Below are 20,960 nucleotides of genomic sequence, written 5' to 3'. Positions count from 1 at the left end.
GAGGTAATTATAATTACACCTTCGAAGAACTAAGCACTGTTCTTGCGCAGGTATCAGCTTGTATGAACGCTCGCCCTATTTCTCCGATTTCGGATGACTCCAACGATCCGCAAGCACTAACACCCGCACACTTCTTGATCGGACGTTCTATGGGTGCTCTTCCGGAGGTTAATCTGCTCGAACGGCAGATAAGTTCATTATCGAGATGGAGCTACGTCCAGCGTATTGCCCAGGATTTTCGTGCTCGATGGCAATCTGAGTATGTGTTATCACGTCAACGTCTATCGAAATGGCAATCATCATCCCCGAATGTCATCGGAGGTGATTTTGTGCTCCTCGTCGAAGACAACGAAAAGCCGCAGCTGTGGCCTCTAGGACGTGTTTTGGAACTCTTTCCAGGGAAGGACGGACGTGTACGAGTTGTCGCGGTGAAGACAGCCAAGGGTATTTTCCGTCTGGACATCAGGAAGCTTCGACGATTCCCCCTCGACAACGACGAATATATATGTACCAGGACGAAACGGGTCGGAAATTCCTACTCGTAATTTGGTGGGCGGAATATGTTAGCACCAGAATGAGGAGCTCTACCCTAGTCGACGCAACCACATGCCATCGACTGCCTTTCCCGCTCCATAGCGTAAAAACCCTGTATCTCTCCTTATAGCACGATTTAATTTTATTGTGAGCCTTCTGCCCTTTGTTCACCTAGTTATATATATCCCCATGAGCTGAAAGCAAATACAGTAGTAGTATAACCTGAATTATTGAAAATCACACGCGTTTTTTAGTCTTCCCCACATCTCGAAATCTCCCCGGTTCATGTCCGTACCGTGAATAGTTCCGCGCTTTTTTGGGACCTCGCTATTACAGATGGGATATAGAATATTTATGCCGATAGAGATATATGCTCGTATTTTCTTTTAAAAATAACCAAAAAAAAATTTTTTCGCCCACTCAATGTTTTGGATAAATTGAGGAGGGTTGACATTAAATAAATTTAATATTTGTATCGGCCTTAATTCTAATTGACCAACAACTATTACTACATTCAAAGTTCAATAACCTTTATATCAACATTATAACAAACGTTGATATAATTATGCTGTAAAACAATCTACTTGCAAGGTAATTGTCTACATCACGTTTGAAAATCTGGTACCGAACGACGGATTTCCATCCATTATGTAGGCAATTAACCTAGTACTAGCTTTTAAGGTCTAAGGGAAGCTCTCTCGCGGTGGAGCGCTATTTTCGTACTAAAATGTCTATAGCTCGGAATTGGGAACGAATTTCGCTTATCCCAACTGACAATCTCTTTGAAATTTATAAAGGAAGATTCCTACAAAATTTCGTGAACCTACTATTTCCCAAATTTGAATCAAGCTCTAAATACTGAACTATTGTACAACTGAAATTTTCGCTTCTCTGTACCTCTCTCCGATGATTTTAGGCATAAAGGAACCGAATTTCGCAAAAAAAAATGAAATTTTCCAACGATCATTTTGATGTAATAAAAAGTATATGTGACCGCATTTAATGTTGACGGAAAGTCTCTTAACTTCAACCAAATTTTTCCAAATTCCATACAAAAATTACCATTTCGGGAGAGTTGCCAACAGCATATTTTCTCGTGGCGCACAGTAGGAAAGGAGCGATGAGAGCGATAGAAAGTCCGTCAACTTTGTATCTAGCGTGACACTAGAAAAAAGCGTATTCCTATTTGTGAACACGAAGATATACCAAATCTATCAATTGAAATCAAATCAAATATAGGAATGAGGTGAGATAAGCAATTGATAATGAATAAGCCAAATAAGCTTAAAAAACAAATAAGACATATAAGACAAATAAGACAAATAAGACAAATAAGAGAAATAAGACAAATAAGAAAAATAAGACACATAATTTGAACGAATAAGACAAATAAGTGAGACGTCTCTCTACTCACCTCACGCTCTTTTTTTTACAGTGAGAAGTGAGAAATGAGGAGTGAGAAATGAGACGTCTCATTTCTCACTCCTCATTTATCATTTCTCGCTGTAAAATGTGCCAAGCGCGAAGTGAGTAATGAGACGTTTCACTACTGGAAAGAAGTGTGCAAATATTGACATTTCTGACATGTAGTTCCACATAGTAATTCCAGAATTTATCTTATGGAAACTAACTTCTTTTAAATCAATTTTTAATTGGTTCAGATGGGTACAGATTTGCAATACAGATTTTTAAACTTAAGATACAGATATAAAGATTTTCTGGAGCAAAAATACAAATTTAAGTTTAGCAACCCTGCAGGAGTGTGAGTAGATTTGGAAATGTCATTATCCACAGTACGAACAAAACCTGTAAATTTCCGTTCAAGTAGATGTAACAAAACTGCTCCGTGTTAAATGACAGAAAGTTATAGGTTGTTTTAAATTTACACGTGCTGGAATTTAACAGTTCTTATTTTTATTTGAAAACAAAAAAAAAAGGAGCAGAGCATGGAAGTCGAACATTGGTCTGCAGAGTGAGAGCCGAACTTGTTATCGTCTCGGGTATTTCCGCTTCTTGATATCGAGTCGATCAAGGTGTAACAGGTTAAACGTTTTGGTGGTTCGATAATTCTTCATTAGGCTGAACGATAGCTTAAATTTACATGACACGGAAACTCCATCGAGACGGAATCATTTGAGACTCAGTATGCTGAATGCATCGCAGATTTCTCGCCGGAAGAAGCAAACAACAAAGAGTTGCAGCGATGAAATGCAGCGTCATAAAGGCTGCTTTATTTTCAAATGCGAAGGTATCCGTTTAGGTTGATTCTTATATGAGTAAAATAGGTGCCATCTGCGGTTTGCATGAAATGCAGTGAAGTTTGTTTTGATTTGTTTTGACAGCTACGTGCTCGCTCACCAAGGTTTCCGGTAGAGTCATGTAAAATTAAGATATATTCAATTGAAATTTCAATGAATTTATCATTTACATCACAGAATCTTAAAATTATGATCTGGTACACATTCTGTTTTCGAATTTTACATTCAATTATGAATTCCGTCGTGGCTAATTTTCATAATATTTTACTGTGATCGATAAAATGAAAAGCGTTGAGCTCGGGAGTTGAATATACAGCGTGGTAGATAGTGAGTACATGAATACTGCAAAGAAATTGTGAAATTTTAAATTATTAAAGTGTATACTTGTCGTACAAACTAAGGTACTCAGGTATTACTAGACAAGTTAGTTTATGCGACCAACTGAATTTTAGGCGCGACTGGAATTATTGAAATTATGATCTATCGTCTAGAAACACAAAACTAAACATTGGTGGTGCTACAGACAAATTAATTTGTGAGTATTTAAAGTAACTAATCGAAATATTTGAATATCCGATCATTGGTCGAACTTATTAAATTTTGGGTTCATCTGCATGTGAATATTCGGATTAAACACTTAGCGCTATTTGGCAGAACCCCGGCCAATTATCATGTTAGCCTTATGATATTGTTACAAGGCTTAGAGACAATGGTTCAATGGGGGATGTATTGCCAATAAGAATATTGATATGAACTTCCATATATTGTTTTGGCACATCAATCAAAGTTAATCTATTTTTAGCTCTTGTCAGAACAAATTCTAGATTAATCATTATTGAATTATTCGCATTTATCGGTGAGTACAACATCTAAAGCTCAAAGTAAGAGGGAGCGCAACAATGAAGAACAGTATTAATAGGTATCACAAGTGAACGACGAGTATGAAGCGAACAGAACTTGAAATTTTAGTAGAGGGCCAGTAGTGAGAACAGCATTGTTGAAATCGCTGTTATTTTGCCTAACGTCCACCCAGGAACGGCTTGGGTAATAGCATGGTGACTACTCTTACCAAGACAGGCAAAATAACAGCGAATTCAACTTAAGGCAAAGTAAGAACTGCGGGATGAGGCGTGAAGCAAAGTAGCGCGACTTTCGTATGAACCTCCGAACAAGCCACTGATCGCTAGAACTGTTCTCATGCGCCGAACAGCATAAGGCCGATACAAATATTTAAAATCTATTTTGTCTCCCCCCCCCCTCGGATTATTTTTGCCAAAAAATAATATTTTGAGGGGGCAACAAAATAAAATTCGGATAATTTTGAGGATTTTCAAAACATTCTTTAACAAATCCGAAGAGTTTTTTTTTTCATTTTAATATTTATTTTTTATTACCCACCCCCACCCCCTCCCCCTTCATCTTTCGGAGACCAGTAGGACAAAAAGTTAATTAAATATTTGTAACGGCCTAATAGTAGGTTGAAATCGCTGTTATTTTGTCTGTCTTGGTAAGAGTAGTCACCATGCTACTACCCAAGCTATTCCTGGGTGGATGTTAGGCAAAACAACAGCGATTTCAACAATGCTGTTCTCACAACTGGCCCTCTACTAAAATTTCAAGTTCTGTTCGCTTCACACTCGTCGCTCGCTTGTGACACCTATTAATACTGTTCTTCATTGTTGCGCTCCCTCTTACTTTGAGCTTTAGATGTTGTACTCACCGATAAATGCCAACTTTGAGCTACTTTGAGCTTTAGATGTTGTACTCACCGATAAATGCCAATAAATCATTAATGATTGAGTCATGTACTGTGATCAAAAACTTTCCGAAATAAATTCTAGATTATGTAATTAGTAATTCACTAATTCTCACATTTTTTAATTCAACATGGTAGGTTTGTAGTCGTAGTACTGTTCGCCAACGGACGGCAAAGTCGGCACAAAATTGAAAACATATCCTGAACCATCCACCATGCCCCATAATGTAAATGCTATCTATCTGCAGGCGAACGCTCGGGCAATAACTCCGCACCGCAAGAGCCGCAAGCATTTCTAACGTGCAAAGAAGCCGTATGGTTGAAGTTGATACGAATATGCTCTCCCCTGGCATGTAGCAGCTCTTGGTTTTCCAGAGATATTTCCATTCCCAGCAGGGATTCCGAGCAGCTGAACTTAATTTTTTTTTGTAATTTTTCTCGCCTTTTCGGAGCTGTTTTCTATAGCTTGCAAAGACTCGCTCAGTTATCACTCAGCGAATGCGAACCTTAATACCTACTCACATGTTTGCACCCACGTACGTGTAGTATTACAGAGTTCAATTATAACTGCAGCTGGAACTCCTACCAGCAAGAGAAAAGATAAAATGGCACGGTATTGAATCACCAGAGGAGATCTGTTTTTAATTTGCGATCAAACTGCTGCTACTGCTGTCGATGGTAGGAATGCTGGTGCTGTGTATGATATCAATTTTTAATAATAGTAGATTGGCTTGACTTCTTTATTTCCATTCGTAGTTAATGGTATTAGTGGTGGGCAACTATTTGTTGGAGAATGCATGTGGAAGTCTCATCACAGGAAAACTTTCTTCGACGGTGAAGATCAGTGGAATTTAACATTAATTGTGAAGCTTCCAACTTAGAGGCTGCAAAATGGCATTTGATGTTTTTAAAAATCATCTTCTGTTGATAACGTTTTACGAAACTGTCTCCGTTGAGTCCGTATATGATAGATGATTGTGCATTGGCTTAGCGAATGTTAAGGAAAATGCTCAGTTTCCAGAAAGCAACTGAATATGCTGAATTCAATTTACGGAAATTGTCTAAACAATCTTTATTTTCTTTTTCAAATCTAAAAGTTGGTTAGCCTCCAGCTTATACATCTCATCAGCCACCCTAATTCGCCTTAATTCCGTTAGAAAAACTGATTAAAACTTGCGGAAGTACTCGACGCGCTCCAACGCCGCCAATGTTGTCTGAAGTGGTGAAGTTTCCATCTCAGAACAGATTTAGATACCAACAGCACAATGACGGGATAGGGTACCTGTCACTGGGAACGAATGCTGTCTGTCCACAAGTGCATCGTCAAGCGCTTTCGCTCGTTTAGTAGGTACTGGGGAAGAAACATTCCATTGCCGGAATGAAATCTTCACTCGTTACAAGCCACTAGAAAACAGCGTGCGTCTGTTTGCGTTTATTTAGTTTGTGAACCATTACCTCTCAAGAATGCTGAAGCAATCCGAGTAACATTGCGTCATTCTCTGTTTTGTTGAATTTTGAATCGGACTGACGGAGCTTAAAAAATGTATTTACAACAATGTTATGCACAAAGATGACTACCCGTTAAACGAATTCAAATTTGCAAATTAATGCAAGGAATAAGTAGAGTAGCTTCATCTGAATTGCGTTCGAATTCAACCTCGAAACAACAAGACAGTTTGAGGGGCACAAATATCTCAAATCAGGCAACAAAGAACCGCGATAAACAATTTTCTTTGCTCCGTTGCAACGTGCACGAAAAAAAGGAGAAGGGTCGTTTGACCGAAAGCCATTTGACCGAATAGGTTAATTGGCCGATTATGACATTTGACCGAAAAGGTTTGGTTAAATTGATCATTCGACCGAATAGATCATTTGACGTCCTAACTACTCACTTCTCAATCATCATTTCTCATTTCTCACTGCGAAAAAAGGAAAAATGAGAAGTAAGAAATAATGGAGGCGTCTCATTTCTCACTTCTCACCGCGAGAAGTGAAAAATAAGAAGTAACAAATGATGAGTGAGAAAGGAGACGTGAGAAATAAGGAGTGAGAAGCCAGACCGCATCGTGCTGTGCAGTTTTTTTTCTCTTTGCTGAAGGAAGTTTTTAATACTACCCGAAGCAATTTTAATTTCAACAGTGCTTCTCAGCGCTATTTGTACCTACTGATCCCGTTACGATCTTTGTTTGGACCCGTGCCTTCGTTTTACGTTGGACCCGTTTGCGGAAGTAAAATTCCGACAAGCGGTGGTAATCCTGCAGGGACACCGTTCTGGAAAAAAAAAATCGCTTAGAAGGTCACGTCTTCACGCTCAGCAATGAGAATTAATAAAAACAAGAGGAAGGGCGAGTCTCTGAATTCTCCACTTCCTTCAAAGAAACAAGGTTTCAAGATCATCCGGCCAAAGCGCGGAAAAAATGGAAGGAAGCTGGAAACTTCAGATATTCCTTCTAACTCTAATATCGGAAATAATTCTTCTCCTATTGAACATAGCAATCAGTTCGATTTGATTCATGACGAAATAGAGCAAATTGAATCTCTCTAGCCCAGATGATTCGATCCATGCGAAACAGCAGAGGATTCCGCCAATTGTGGTATCTGTTGCCGAGTTTTCTGGCTTTAGGAATGAGATTTTGAGTAACCTTCAGGGGATCAAGGTCTCATTTCAGATTGCTAGGACGGGTGACTGCCGCGTTTTGCCGGGATCCTTTGACGATCGCAAACGTCTTCTTCAGTATTTAACTGAGAAGCGCCATAAATTCTTCACTTACGACGACAAAACTGAGCGATTGTTCAAAGTCGTGATAAATCACTGGATGAGAATAAAATTGAAATTTCTCAATTAGGGGTCGTTCAACAATGATGTCACAGGTTTTATGGGGGCATGAAAAGGGGTTTTTTTTTTTTTTTTTTACAAGGGCGAATGCATTTACACACTAACCCAGTACACGTGCATTGTAGTTGCCAAACTACCACACGGAAGTGTACTGGAGTGTCGGACTCGACCATACCGGTAATACCGACTAAACTCCCTTGGACTCCACCATCGTTTCCCCCCGGGAACTACCTCCCAGTACTACTTCTGGGGGATGGCAGTACTAAACGTACTCGCTCGTTATCGCTCACACAGGCACCCGTTCCATGCGAGACTGACTTGGGTGCTCGCACACCATTCACTCCATTTGAGTCTTACTTGGATGCTCTCCCGGGCGCTCCGCTGCCATGCCTCGAGGTGTCAATAGCGGTAACTGCCTGGGCCTACAGATATTACGCTACGACACTCCTGCCTCAGCACGAGCAGATCAATCACACCACTGCCGAAGCAGACCACACGCTACCCTGCCGAAGCAGGGACACTCCCCATGCACCACATGTGCACAACTGTAGGTGTGTGGGTACAACCCACTGCTACCCTGCCGCCGAAGCAGCTTCTCCAAAGACCATTCGCTCCATTCGTGTCGATAGCTACCTCGACTCCTACCTCAGCATGTGCAGTCCATACTCAGACTTCTGCTGCGCTTCGAGGTGACAATAGCGGCGACACGCTATGACACTCCTGCGTCAGCACAACCAGATCACTCACTCCCTGCCGAAGCAGCTCACGCGCTACCCTACCGAAGTAGGAACACTCCCCAACTCACTCTAACACTCCACTGTCATGCCTCGAGGTGTCGATAGCGGTATGTAGGGTCCGATCAACGATACTACGCTACGACGCTCCTACCTCAGCATGTGCAGTCCATACTCAGACTTTTACTGCGCTTCGAGGTGACAATAGCGGCCACGCGCTATGACACTCCTGCCTCAGCACAAACAGATCACTCACTCCCTGCCGAACCAGCTCACGCGCTACCCTACCGAAGTAGGGACACTCCCCATGCCAATTGGCACTCCCTGGGCTTGTGCTTTTGAAGCGGCACACAGTCGCTTTGATAGAGTCTGATTACGGGCACTTGTGGTTTTTTGGGAGGGATTTTAGCAGAGCCCACTGCTAAATCCCACCACGCCCTAGGAAGTTCTCCCTGACTCACAGACAGCTGGGGAGGGGTCGTCAAGCCCTTGGACATGGTCCATGCTGTCCCTGCTGTCCCTAGTGCCCCCATGAAAAGGGGGTCTAGAAATCTAAAAAAAGGGGGTCTAGAAATCTCAAAAAGTAGTGGACGTCATATTTGAATCATCCCGTACTTTAACAAAAGTGAACTAAATAATATGAAAAGTTTGGAAAAGGCCTGCATTATGTCCCATGTCTGTGTTACATGGGAACATTTCCGCAGGCCTGGAAGAAATTTACAAAACCCCACTCAGTGCCGTAAGTGCCAAAGGTGGGGTCACGGAACTAAACATTGCCACATGGATGCTAAATGCATGATTTGTGATGGAACCTCTCACGGCAAGGACGCCTGTCATTTGGTCGAAAGGGTCGTTTGACCGAAAGTAATTTGGCCAAATGGATCATTTGGCCAAAAGGGTCATTTGGCCGAATAGGACAAGTGAGACGTCTCACTTCTCACTTCCCATTTCCCACTTCTCACTGTGAAATGTGAGTAGTGAGACGTTTCACTACTCATTCGCTCTTTCCACTTTTTACAGTGAGAAGAGAAAAAATAAGAGTGAGAAGTGAGACGTTTATCTTCTCATTTCAAATTTCTCACTTTTCAAATGAACTATTCGACTGAATGACCTATTCGGCCAAATGTCCTTTTCGGCCAAATGACCTTTCCAGCCAAACGACCCTTTCGCCCAAATGACCCTTTCGGTCAAACTAACCTTACGGTCCTGTGTCCTTATGATCCTTTCGACCAAATGACCCATTCGGCCAAACAACCCTTTTGGCCAAACGACCCTTTCGCCCAAATGACCCTTTCGGTCAAATGACCCTTTCGGCCTAATGTCCCGTTCGGCCAAATGACCCTTTCGGTCAAACTACCCTTACGGCTAAATGATCCTTTCGACCTAATGACCCATTCGGCCAAACGACCCTTTCGGCCAAACGACTCTTTCGGCCTAATGACTCTTTCGGCCTAATGACCCTTTCGACCAAATGACCCGTTCGACCAAATGACCCTTTCGGACAAATGACCCATTCGACCAAATGACCCTTTCGGCCTAATGACCCATTCGGCCAAATGACCCTTTCGGCCAAACGACCCTTTCGTCCAAATGACCCTTTCGGTCAAACGACCTTTTAGGCCAAGCAACCCTTTCGGCCAAACAACCCTTTCGACCAAACGACCGTTTTGGCCATATGACTTTCGGCCAGATAGGTTTCGGCCAAACGACCCTTCCGCTTTGGCCGAAAGTATCGTTTGGCCGAAAGGTTCGTTCGGCCGAAAATGTCATTTGGCTGAAAGGGTCATACGCCCGAAAGTGCCATTGCCCCATTCGGTGAATTAAAAAAAAAATGTTTTTGTTTGCAGTTTATGTTTTATCAATGTTTTCCGCATGATCATCGGGACCCCGCCGTAGAGTATGCACACGCCCAAGGTTCATAACATCTGACTAAAAGGAAAATCCTCAAAGACCATTTTGGTGAGGCAAATAATTAGTCAACAGTGCACTGCGGGATTTGTACATTGGTTTATAAAATTTTAGATCAAGTTTGATTGAATTTTACGAACTAATCGAAGCTCCGCTAAAATTGTCATTTATCCCTAGAAAATTGAATAGAACAGCATAAACAAATTTCCAAAGCCTAAATTAGTACACAGATACAATTTTAAATTACGAAAAACCAAATGAACATTCTAATTTCAATTGAATTCAGTTCAAAATTTTAATTAATGTTGATACAAGGGAAAATATCGAATAGCAACAAATAGTTAAAGAGTATCCAATATACTTTACAAAATGATTCCAAATATGTAAGTGACGGATTGTGAACAAAAATGTTTTGATTTATTATTAGCACTCATTCTAATGAAAATGGAAGAAACGCATTTCCATCAAATTAAAACGAAAAATCTAAAAGGTATCATTGATTCTTCAGTATGAAAATTCAATAAACATAATGGATGAGTTCTTGGATAGAGTGTCCAACTTATTTGCCATCATCTCTTGAGTGCTATAGTTGAAGCGAAAGTTGAAAGCCCTAATATAAGCTTCGATGATGGCATCGTCATATTTCCTTATTTTGTTTCATTTTACGACGACGGTCATGATAATCCTGTTTAAAGTTCGTCAAGTGCGAATGGCTTTCGATGACGATGGCTGCGAGCAACCGTGAGGTTGATTCCTTCGATGGGCGCCCCTCTTTCGGATAAAGGCAAAATTCCAAAGCTTCGTTATCCATGTTACAACAATCGGTAACTTGTATAACTTTCTGCGAAAGCAGCAGAAGTTGCTCCGCACCGAGCAGGAAGTACATGTGAGCTGTTGGGCAAACATTCGATACATTCTAATTATTTCCACCTGAGGCTTGACTTGGTGGGTTTACCGTAAGATAGAATTAGTGTAACTTTCGTGATTAAATTTTCAACTTCACGAGCCTCTCAAATAGTTGCTGCCTTTGTGGATCCGAACGTATGTTTAATTTTGATACCATTAATGGCCGCACCAGGCCGCAGTGCTGGTGTGGTGCTTGATAAAACCTCGTTCCTTGCTGTTGACGCGAAGGAGCGTAGTTTGTTGGACGTGGTTCAACGCTCACCAGTATATCCCTCTAGGCCATGGTTTCCCAAACTGTGGGTCTCGACCCCCAGGGGGGTCGCGAGCGGATTGTTGGTGGGTCGCGCAGAACAAATATTAATTGCAGCTCGAATGCCGAACCTTTTGATCATTTTTTCAGGAACATTATTTCAAGTTCAAACCGCATTTTATTTTAAATATCCATCACCACGCTATTTTATTTAAACATTTATACCTAAAAGCTGTCCCCTTAATGTAGTGAAATAAAAACGCTAACATTTTGACAAACAATACCATGTTTGTCATTTTTTGCATTTGTACATGTAAGGTAACGTGAATATTTTTTCTTTGGAAGAAGCCAAAACAGATGACATTCTGATTCAATTAATGCTTGGTAAAAGGGTAAAATGCATTTTTTCATAGGTGGGTCGCGAGACATATAGAATTTTGCTAAGTGGGTCGCATACCCAAAGGTTTGGGAAGCTCTGCTCTAGGCAGTAGGTGGTGGGTTCAATGAAAATATCGTCCCAGCTTTCAAGATCTCCTGAAAAGATATATAATAATTTTTAATGACGTAATGAAAAAAAAATTAAATAATCGATATGCTTAAGTCTTAACAACATTAACCACGTTTTGCGCTACTCTTGATATGCTATAAAATCTGGAAGAGAGGTGACCATCTTGAGATTATGGGTTGACATAATCGCTTTTAGTAATTTAATTTATCAGGCACATTATGCGTTCTATAGCCTAAAAATGCCTGCTGCTTCGAAGCACGAATCAAATTAAATCAAGCTATTAACACCAACATGCAGTTGTAATTAATTAAAATATTCACACCGACTATTTAACAGCAGCAGTTTTATGCTTTACCATCATCATTTGATAATAAAACCCAACCACCAACCTCTGCCTCACAATTCTGAGTGTTCTGCCATCTCGTCCATCTCATCCTTAGCTCCTCAGAGGATGGGGAATGCTATCAACTTGGAAACCTTACATGAGATTCTCGTATCACGTACACTCTGGCTTGGGCAGCTTCGACGACACGATATGTCATTTAATTGACTTGTTGATAAGCTGTTGCTAATTTGATAGCATCTGGTCGTGTTCGGTTCCCGTTGGTAAGCTGTTGTGAAAGCTGCATACGATAAAATAGTTTAATGAAATCATCTGCTGCTGGTTCCATAGGATGCAATAGGATTGTATTGCTTTTTATTCACGCAGTCGTTTTATCTGGTACAAAGCAATAATAGTATATCCATTGAAAAATCCATAGAAATATATGTTTTTGCCTTTCTCGTATACTAAGTATACGTAAAGGCTATATGATCTCTCCAAAAACAAACTTTTTATAGAAGGCCCGGAGATCCATAGTGTTATATACCGATCGACTCAGTTCGACGAATTGAGGTGATGTCTGTGTGTGTGTGTGTTTTTTTTGTTTGAGGTATCAAATCTGCTTACAGACACCTGAAATTATCACTTAGGGAGTGGGGTTGGCGTGGAAGGCAGAAGGCCAGCCCGCCGACCCCTCTAAACCCACCCAAGCAACAGAAAGTTACTTGAGTTACCCTCTCTTCTAATGCCCTGGTCCCTCCGGGACTTACTGGATGTCAATACTTCGGAGAGGGGCTTTGCTCATGCACTTCACTTGGCCAACCTCTAGCAAGCATTGCTAGTTCGCTGTATTCTCCTCATCATCACTGATGCAAGTATGACTGCGTACCTCCACACGTTTTGCATTTGGCGCTCGTACAATTGCTCTCACTTCTTAGTTACGGCACGGTTACATCGATCAATGGGCGTACCGATTGAGTGCCGAGGTCGGTCCAGTGATTCCGGTTGAAGGATGACTTCCGGTTCACTGGCGACCCGACGACTCCGAACCGGTCGTTTTCCCACGATCGGCTACTATTCATCTCCTTCGCTCAGTGTCCAGTGCCTTCTGGTCTTCACGCCATTTTCGCTACAACGACAGCATGATCTGCGTTACTGCTCTGTTCGCCACGTTCCACGTATTTTTATTTTCGCACATTTCCTGAACGATGTTGTCGGGATTTATGCTTCAAGTGTTGACCGTTGAGATCCAACTCCGATCCAACTCCAGTCGAATATCACGTGCTCTGGTGTTTCTTCACAGTTCGGACAGGCCGGACAAAGTGGAAACTCTGCGTGTCCGAATCTATGCAAATACTTTCTGAAGCATCCATGGCCTGACAGGAACTGCGTCAGAAAGAAGTTGACTTCTCCGTGTTTTCTGTGCTCCCACGACTGCAGGTTCGGAATGAGCCGATAGGTCCACCTTCCTTTCGAACTACTGTCCCAATCCTGCTGCCACTTTCGCATCAAATCAATTCTCGCAATTTTGCGTGCTCCCATCGTTCCACGTAGTCCATAGCAGGCACAATCTTCCTCCAATAAAATTTTGATGGGAGTCATGCCTACTATGACGCAGACCGCATCCATCGAAATGGTCCGGTACGCACTTGCCACCCGCATAGCCATTAACCTGTATGTGCTAAGAAAATTATTTTGAGCTTTTTAGTGGAATGTTTTCACCTGTCATAAGACGAGTTTAAACAATCCCATTGAATTCCACCACTTAATTGTATCTTGACAGATACGTATTTCGACCTCAACAGTAAGGCCGTCTTCAGTGTCTCGTACTTGACTCGACTCAAGTCGAGTCAAGTACGAGACACTGAAGACGGCCTTACTGTTGAGGTCGAAATACGTATCTGTCAAGATACAATTAAGTGGTGGAATTCAATGGGATTGTTTAAACTCGTCTTATGACAGCTGTATGTGCTGTAGGCACCGTATCTGAGTACAGAAGAAGAAACGCTGGCTAGGAGTCTCCTCTTTCTGCTACTAATTGCAGAGCTATTCGCCATTACTCTGGTCAATGCTGTGGTGGCTTTTGCTGCCTTATCGCAGGCGTAGTCGACGTGGCTGTTGAAGTTGAGCTGGTCATCGATCATCATCCCCAGATGCTTCACTTCTCGCTTCGACTCGATGGTGACCTCCCCGACCGTGATTATAGTCTGCTGAAATGCTTTTCGTTTGCTGATAATCATCACTTCGGTTTTATGGTGGGCTAATGCCAGCTTTTTTCCGCACATCCAGTTCTCCACTATTCCTATGGCCTCCATAGCACGTACTTCCACCTCATCTACTATTTCTCCGATTACCAGGAGTACCACGTCGTCCGCAAACCCAACTATCTCCACGCCTCTTGGTAGTCTAAGCTGCAATAACCCGTCGTACTCTCTTTAGTCCCTCATATGTTTCGTAAACTAGTGTCCGATTCTCGAAATATCTCTTTAGAATTCTGCAAAAGTATACCGGAACTCTCATCCTGTGTGGAGAGTTTGCTATTGCTTCCCAACTTGCACTGTTGAACGTATTTTTCGCGTCTAAGGTAACCACAGCGCAGTGGCGGTTACCTCTTCTCTTTTGCTTCTTGGCTGCTTCAGCTGCTTCTACAACTTCCCGGATAGCGTCAACTGTGGATCTGCTCTTTCGGAACCCAAACTGCTTGCACGATAATCCATTGTCGCCTTCTGTGTAGATAGCTAATCTGTTGAGGATGACCTTCTCCAGGAGTTTTCCGACCGTGTGAAGCAGACAAATAGTTTCCTTTATCGATGCACTTCTGCAACATGCTACGGAACATATCCGGGTTCGCCTGGATCGTGTGTGTGTGTTTTTTTTTTCTTCCTAACCAATGCAGGGGGAATCTGCTCAACAGACATCCTGGGTTGACCAGGAAGTGCGGGGTTAGGGGCCACCTCCAATGAGGGAGGCAGGACTGCATCCCCGACCCGCTAAACCGTTTCCATTGCCGCCAAGCCCATCGTCCCTTCGGTACAACCAGAAAGTAATGCTTCAAAGGGGGCCAGTGCATAACGCACCCTCAAGGTTAGCTGCGTGTCCTTGCAGCATCGAACATCGTGACTCGCTTTTTAGAAGAACACCATGGTATCGTGCCAGCGCATTGCCGGCTTTCCAGGTGGTCTTACCACGCCCTATGTCCTCGGAAGGTGGGCAGGGTCGACTTCGCGCCTGCTTCCCTCTGCACGACTGGTATCAAGAATGATGACGCCGCGTGCACCCCAAATTGACCTCTCTGCGATAGGGCCTATTCGCCAGCACATAGAGGGACTTGCCGACGCGGTTCCTACGCCTGCCCCAGCCTTGACGAGGACCCCTTTCCGTCTTCGGGCTCGGAACCCGCCCGGTTGGCCGACGCCGCGAAAGCGACGATACCATGTTGTTCTTTGCGCGGCCACTTGTTCGATAAAAGGATCAAGTTCGACCACAGGGCACCGGTATGACCCATGAAGCCAACTCCGAACCCTTGGACCACCTCTTATTTGCGCCTGAACTAGCCATTCCACGAGTCCACGCGCCACCTTCTGTGTAGCTCCGAGACGATTTTGGCGGTAGCCGATAAAACGGCGTTCCAGCCAACTTCATCTTTACACATCCTCCGAACTAGGTTGTCCGAGGTAGTGTCCAGACCACATGTGGCAAGCATGTGGTCACGCATTGCGCGAAAACGTGGGCACAATAGTGTTCCGCCGTTTCCTCTAAACCTGCGCACACCAAACACTCAGGCGAGGCTGAGTTACCTGTACTGTGACCTTCCTCTTCCGGTTTTGGAGGTACCTGGCCGGGGTTCAGCTTCTCAGCCCCACTACCCTTGTCCGGGGTAGTAAACCTCCGCGTTTTGGAGCGGCCCCCAGGGAGCTCATCCCCTGGAGACTGTTTCCCCCGTTTTTGTGTCTGCTCCGTTGGAGCAGTCACCCCCGACGTGCCTGCAAATACTTGAGCCTCAGTCTGGGTAGACTTTGGCACCACCGTCTTCGCTGGCACGCCTTCGGTCGATTCGACCTTGGCCGAGTCCGCGAATCCTTGGGCCTCATAGGGGTAGACCTCGACTCCACGGATTTCACGGGTTTACACTTGGCCGTTCCGACCGCCCTCTCCAGCTTGGCGACCAGCATCAACTTTCGAAGTTTCAGCAAGCTCCTCTTGAGTACCTTACTGATATTATGCTTCGATGACGCAAAGTCGATGATGGCGTCCAGCTATTCCTTCGCCACCTCGAAGGCCGAAAGCCCATCGCGTTTGCGGTTTATCGCCTTCACAAGCCATGGGCCGTCTATAACCTCTACCGGCGGAACCTGGGGGATGGTTATAGCTGCGAATTCCATTGTTTTCATACGGGACTCGCAACTATAGGAAAACTATCGCAACTATACTGCCTATAATCGCATAACTGTCCTATATGAATAGGAAACCCAGCAAAGATGGGACATCTTTGCGGTTACAGGCAGTATAGGTACACCCACAACTATCGGAACATTGACCCTAGCTGTGATAAAAATTGAATTACTCCAACAAGTAAATGAGCATTTGTCATATTTTTCAAACAGCAAAACGTCAATCATTTAAAGCCCCATACCCTTGCAATTGCTATGAAAACTACCAAGAAAATATCTCAAACAACTAAGCAATCTTCCGCTCAAAAAACCAACAAAACTTTTCCACTTAATCAAACCGGAGGTCCATCTGAAATGGATGCACTTTGTTGGTCCGGAAATGAAATGATATCTTCCGGAAGAAATTGTCTTCCTTCGGGGTTCCCCATCTCGTTCCCCTTTCACCACCACACACCCGGTACCTGGTTCTCGCCAGTTCGTGTGGCACGGCAGTGACTATTACTGGGAAAAGGAACTTTTCTTCTCCTTTGAACAAACGATAAATAAACTCAGCCGGAACCCGTTTGGAGGAAAATTAAATGCGATTGTCAGTGTGAACGCGGCTCCAACTGACGACGGGGCGCAGATGGATGGAGTACCGCCGTCGTTGGGCGTTGATCGAGATGGAAGAGAGCGCGAAACTCGCCAAATGATAGGTAATTCATTTTTCCTCTCACATAAGCAACTGCTGCTGATGCAGCGAATAAAGTTCCGAGCGCATTGTTGAAAACTTTTCCAAGTGCTGTGCTGACTGGTGAGCAGCACCGAAAATGGTCGATGCATTCATAAGCGCAATCACAATGGTCCTTTGAAATAATCTTTTGTGGTCGATAATAATGGAAGTGCGCGCATTCGCGTGGGTGGCTGAATTGATTACCCATTGATATTTTGAATGGTAATGTAAGAGAGTGGATTTATTGACTATGGATATTATTTGGTGATCGGCTCTGATTAGAAGCGAAATAAATGAAGATGATGTAACAACTCGCACATAAAGGAAAGGAATTGATCAGATAATTTGTCCTGTTTCTGTAGTAGCAAACATTAATCACATGCATGATTTCCAGTTTAAATATCATGCTGAAAAGGTAGTTCTGAATTCTGTTTGAAACTATTCCGAAGTGTGTCAGATATTAGGTGTTCCTTTGTTTGATTTTGTTTGTGTTTTTTTCATTGTTTTGAAAATTATTTCGAAAAAAGATAGTAAAAACATTCTTATGTTGATGTCGAAATACATATCCGTAAAGATACAATCAAGTGAAGTTTCAAGTGACATAGTCATAACCATGACTTGATTGTCGCTGATAAAGTAGGACCGGCCTCAGGGAAATTAAGACGATGAGTTTCTTTTGCTCACATGTCTAGTGCGTACGACTGCTGTGTGGGCTTTTTTCTAGTGTTTCTGAGAAGAAATGTGTACGAATGATAAATTCATGAGCTGGTTTGTTGTGTGGCAGCCCTGACATCCTGAAGATATAATTCCAGTTGGTTCACACGCATTAGGAGCGATGGGAGATCGGAACGAAAGAACCTAAATCGTTGGGAAAGCCGTCAAGTGCGGCTAGGGATTGAGATTTCGCTCAGTTTAGGAAACGTATATGGCCTGGTCATGACATGGTGGATGATTATGACACATTTAGGAATAATGGATTCCTTTTTATATGAACTGAAACTGCTCGTCTGACACGTTTAATGTACGTAGCATTTGTATTCGAGTAAATCAACTTGTAGCACCGTGAACTGTTCTCCAGCTTTCGCAAAACGATTTCTCTGCAAAAATTTGCGTTAGCGGAGATCCAATGCCATAGTTCATTACTTCTACTCCTAGCGAATTTATTTTAATAGCATTGCTTCGCCCACCTTACGTGGGTGGGACGACCATTGCATCAAGATTTTTCCATATACCTACCAAACATACCTATGTAAATCCTGCAACTGTTTATGTTTGAATTCAATTATTTCTCTCATCAGATTATCCATCAATTTAAATTTGAAATAGAATAGGCATATCTCACAAACTTGATTATCATACTGTGCCATAAAAATCCACCACATTCCACCCAAACAAATCTTTTCAGAATGTAACAAACATAGCAAAATCGTATAGGAAATAAAATTTCCTCCGCTTCCTGCGGCTACCGGCTTTTCGCTGCCATGTACTATCTGTTTTTATAAGCTCAGCCATTCTGCCCTCCATACATCATGGAAATGGTTGCAAACAAGTAAAACAAAACACCGAATTGAATATCATACAATATACAAACCGAAGATGGGAGTGGGTGAATCAATTTGGGACGCTTCCGGATCCCATCCGTCGCTTCGCGCTGGGAAATGCTGGAAAACAAACTCAAACGTGTAAACATCGGAGATTTCTTCTTTGGCAGCTTCATCACAAATCGACATCATTCGTTCACATTCTGGTTGTTATTTTTCCTTCGAGGTGGCTGGCTATCTGGGTTTGATTTCGATTGGAACTGATTTCGCGCTTCCTGACAGTTGGAGGAATTTATTACTGTTTATCTCTTGTCCGGGCGGCGCACGGTTCTCATCATCCACCGAAAAAAAGTGCTTTGATTCCAGTTTGCTTGCTTTGTGGGAAGTAAAAACGTGAGATATGATTTATGTCAGCTGTTGCTTACCGAAGAGGATGCGGCATCATCCGTAGGCTTTGAAGACTTCGCAAAACATAAGCATGGCCTTGGTTTGCTATTTTTGTTTGATAGTAGAATTCGAATTGTAGGTATTTGAAACCGATACCGTCAACGAGTTTCGAAGAGACCACTGCGGCTTCATTCTTATACGAGGGCGATCATAAAAATAAAATATGAGAAACAAATTATTATGTTTATACTTCGCGTACGTTTTGGACTAATTTTTAAACTAAATCAAACATTTGTATGTCTCAATCACGAATAACACTTTGCAGAGTCGATTTCAGTAATACAGCGGTTCTCAACCATTTTCTTGAGAGGTTCCCCTTCAAACTTATGCTTTCATTGAGGTACCCCTTATTTCATTTTCTCTGTAAATTAAAATAAGCATATTTCATAATTTACAATGTTATGGAAACTCATATGTGAATATGTACGTTATGTGGAAGATATTGATTTGAAAAATGTATTGGAGGTAACCACTTTCCCTTCGATGGGACTCGAACCCATGACCCTACAGTACGCTAGACTGGTGCTTTAACCAACTAAGCTACGAAGGACCTCCGTCGGCCTTCGCAACCTAGCGGAAATAGGCAATTAACTTTGATTGAACTGAACCTGAGTTGCGTGCTCTTGCCTACGCAATGCGGTCGGGTCTGAGCTTGACGACCGACTGGCAAATGCTTACACAACCTCACTTGATAAGTCCGTTGCTGATGAAGAATGTGTATAGCCGCCAGACATTCTAAATACTCACGCTTCTCTAATGTGGACGTGTACAATACACATGTGGAAGTATTGGCTTGAGAAATGGATTGCGAGTGATTTGACTATGCGTCCAATTTGGGAATCTCGAGCTCGTTCAGTAGCCGCTAGGTAGCCGGAGGTCCTTCGTAGCTTAGTTGGTTAAAGCACCAGTCTAGCGTACTGTAGGGTCATGGGTTCGAGTCCCATCGAAGGGAAAGTGGTTACCTCCAATACATTTTTCAAATCAATATCTTCCACATAACGTACATATTCACATATGAGTTTCCATAACATTGTAAATTAACGTCCAAGTCGGGTGGTTTAATCCCCGGAAATAGGCAATTAACTTTGATTGAACTGATATTTCATAAGATATATTAGAAACGAACAGGATATATAACACCCTAAAAAAAAATGAAGTTGTCGTTATTCCGTGAAACTTTCTGATTCAAATTAATTTTTTACATCAAGCTTTCCACAAGACTTTTCAGGCCTCCTGTGTAGGATCACGACTTACGAGCCTCTTGATAAGGAGCTTCCGAATCTCTAGAAGAGAGGCTTCCGAGCGTCTTAAGAGGACGCTTTTAAGTACCTTGAAAGAAGCCCTCTTGAAAGAATTCCAAGTCTCTTGACTAGAGACATCCGAGCCTCTTAAAAGCAGTCTTACGAGCCTCTTGAAAGGATGCTTCTGGGCCTCTTGAAAGAAGGCTTCCTCAAAGCCTCTTGAAAGGAGTCTTCCTCAGAGCTTCTTGAAAGGAGGCTTCCTTAGAGCCTCTTGAAAGGATTCTTCCTCAGAGCCTCTTGAAAGGAGGCTTCCTCAGAGCCTCTTGAAAGGGGCTTCTTAGGCTTTTAAAAGGAGGCTTCCGAGCATCTTAAGAGGAGGCTTCTGAGCACCTTGAAGGGACGCTTCTCAGCATCTTGAAAGGAGACATCCAAGCCTCTTGATAAATTCCTAGCCCCTTGAAAAGAGACTTCTGAGCCTCTTAAAAAGAAGCTTCCGACCCCCTCAAAAGGAGGCCTCGGAACCTTGTGAAAGGAGGCCACCGAGCAATTTGAAAAAAAAACGCATCCGAGTGTCTTGAAAGGAGGTTACCGAGCTTTTTGAAACTAGGCTTCCGAG

General features: G+C 42.8%; 1 protein-coding gene across 4 annotated transcripts in view; it reads left to right on the top strand.

The window, feature by feature from the left end:
• The window catches only part of LOC134212898 (trissin receptor), a 529,260-nt gene that overhangs the window by 135,731 nt on the left and 372,569 nt on the right, over positions 1 to 20,960 (top strand). The window lies entirely within an intron of this gene.

The sequence above is a fragment of the Armigeres subalbatus genome, chromosome 2 (genome assembly GCF_024139115.2).
Source record: "Armigeres subalbatus isolate Guangzhou_Male chromosome 2, GZ_Asu_2, whole genome shotgun sequence".
Lineage (NCBI taxonomy): Eukaryota > Metazoa > Arthropoda > Insecta > Diptera > Culicidae > Armigeres > Armigeres subalbatus.
Note: the sequence above shows the minus strand (reverse complement) of the source record. Positions and strands in the feature narration are given on the sequence as shown.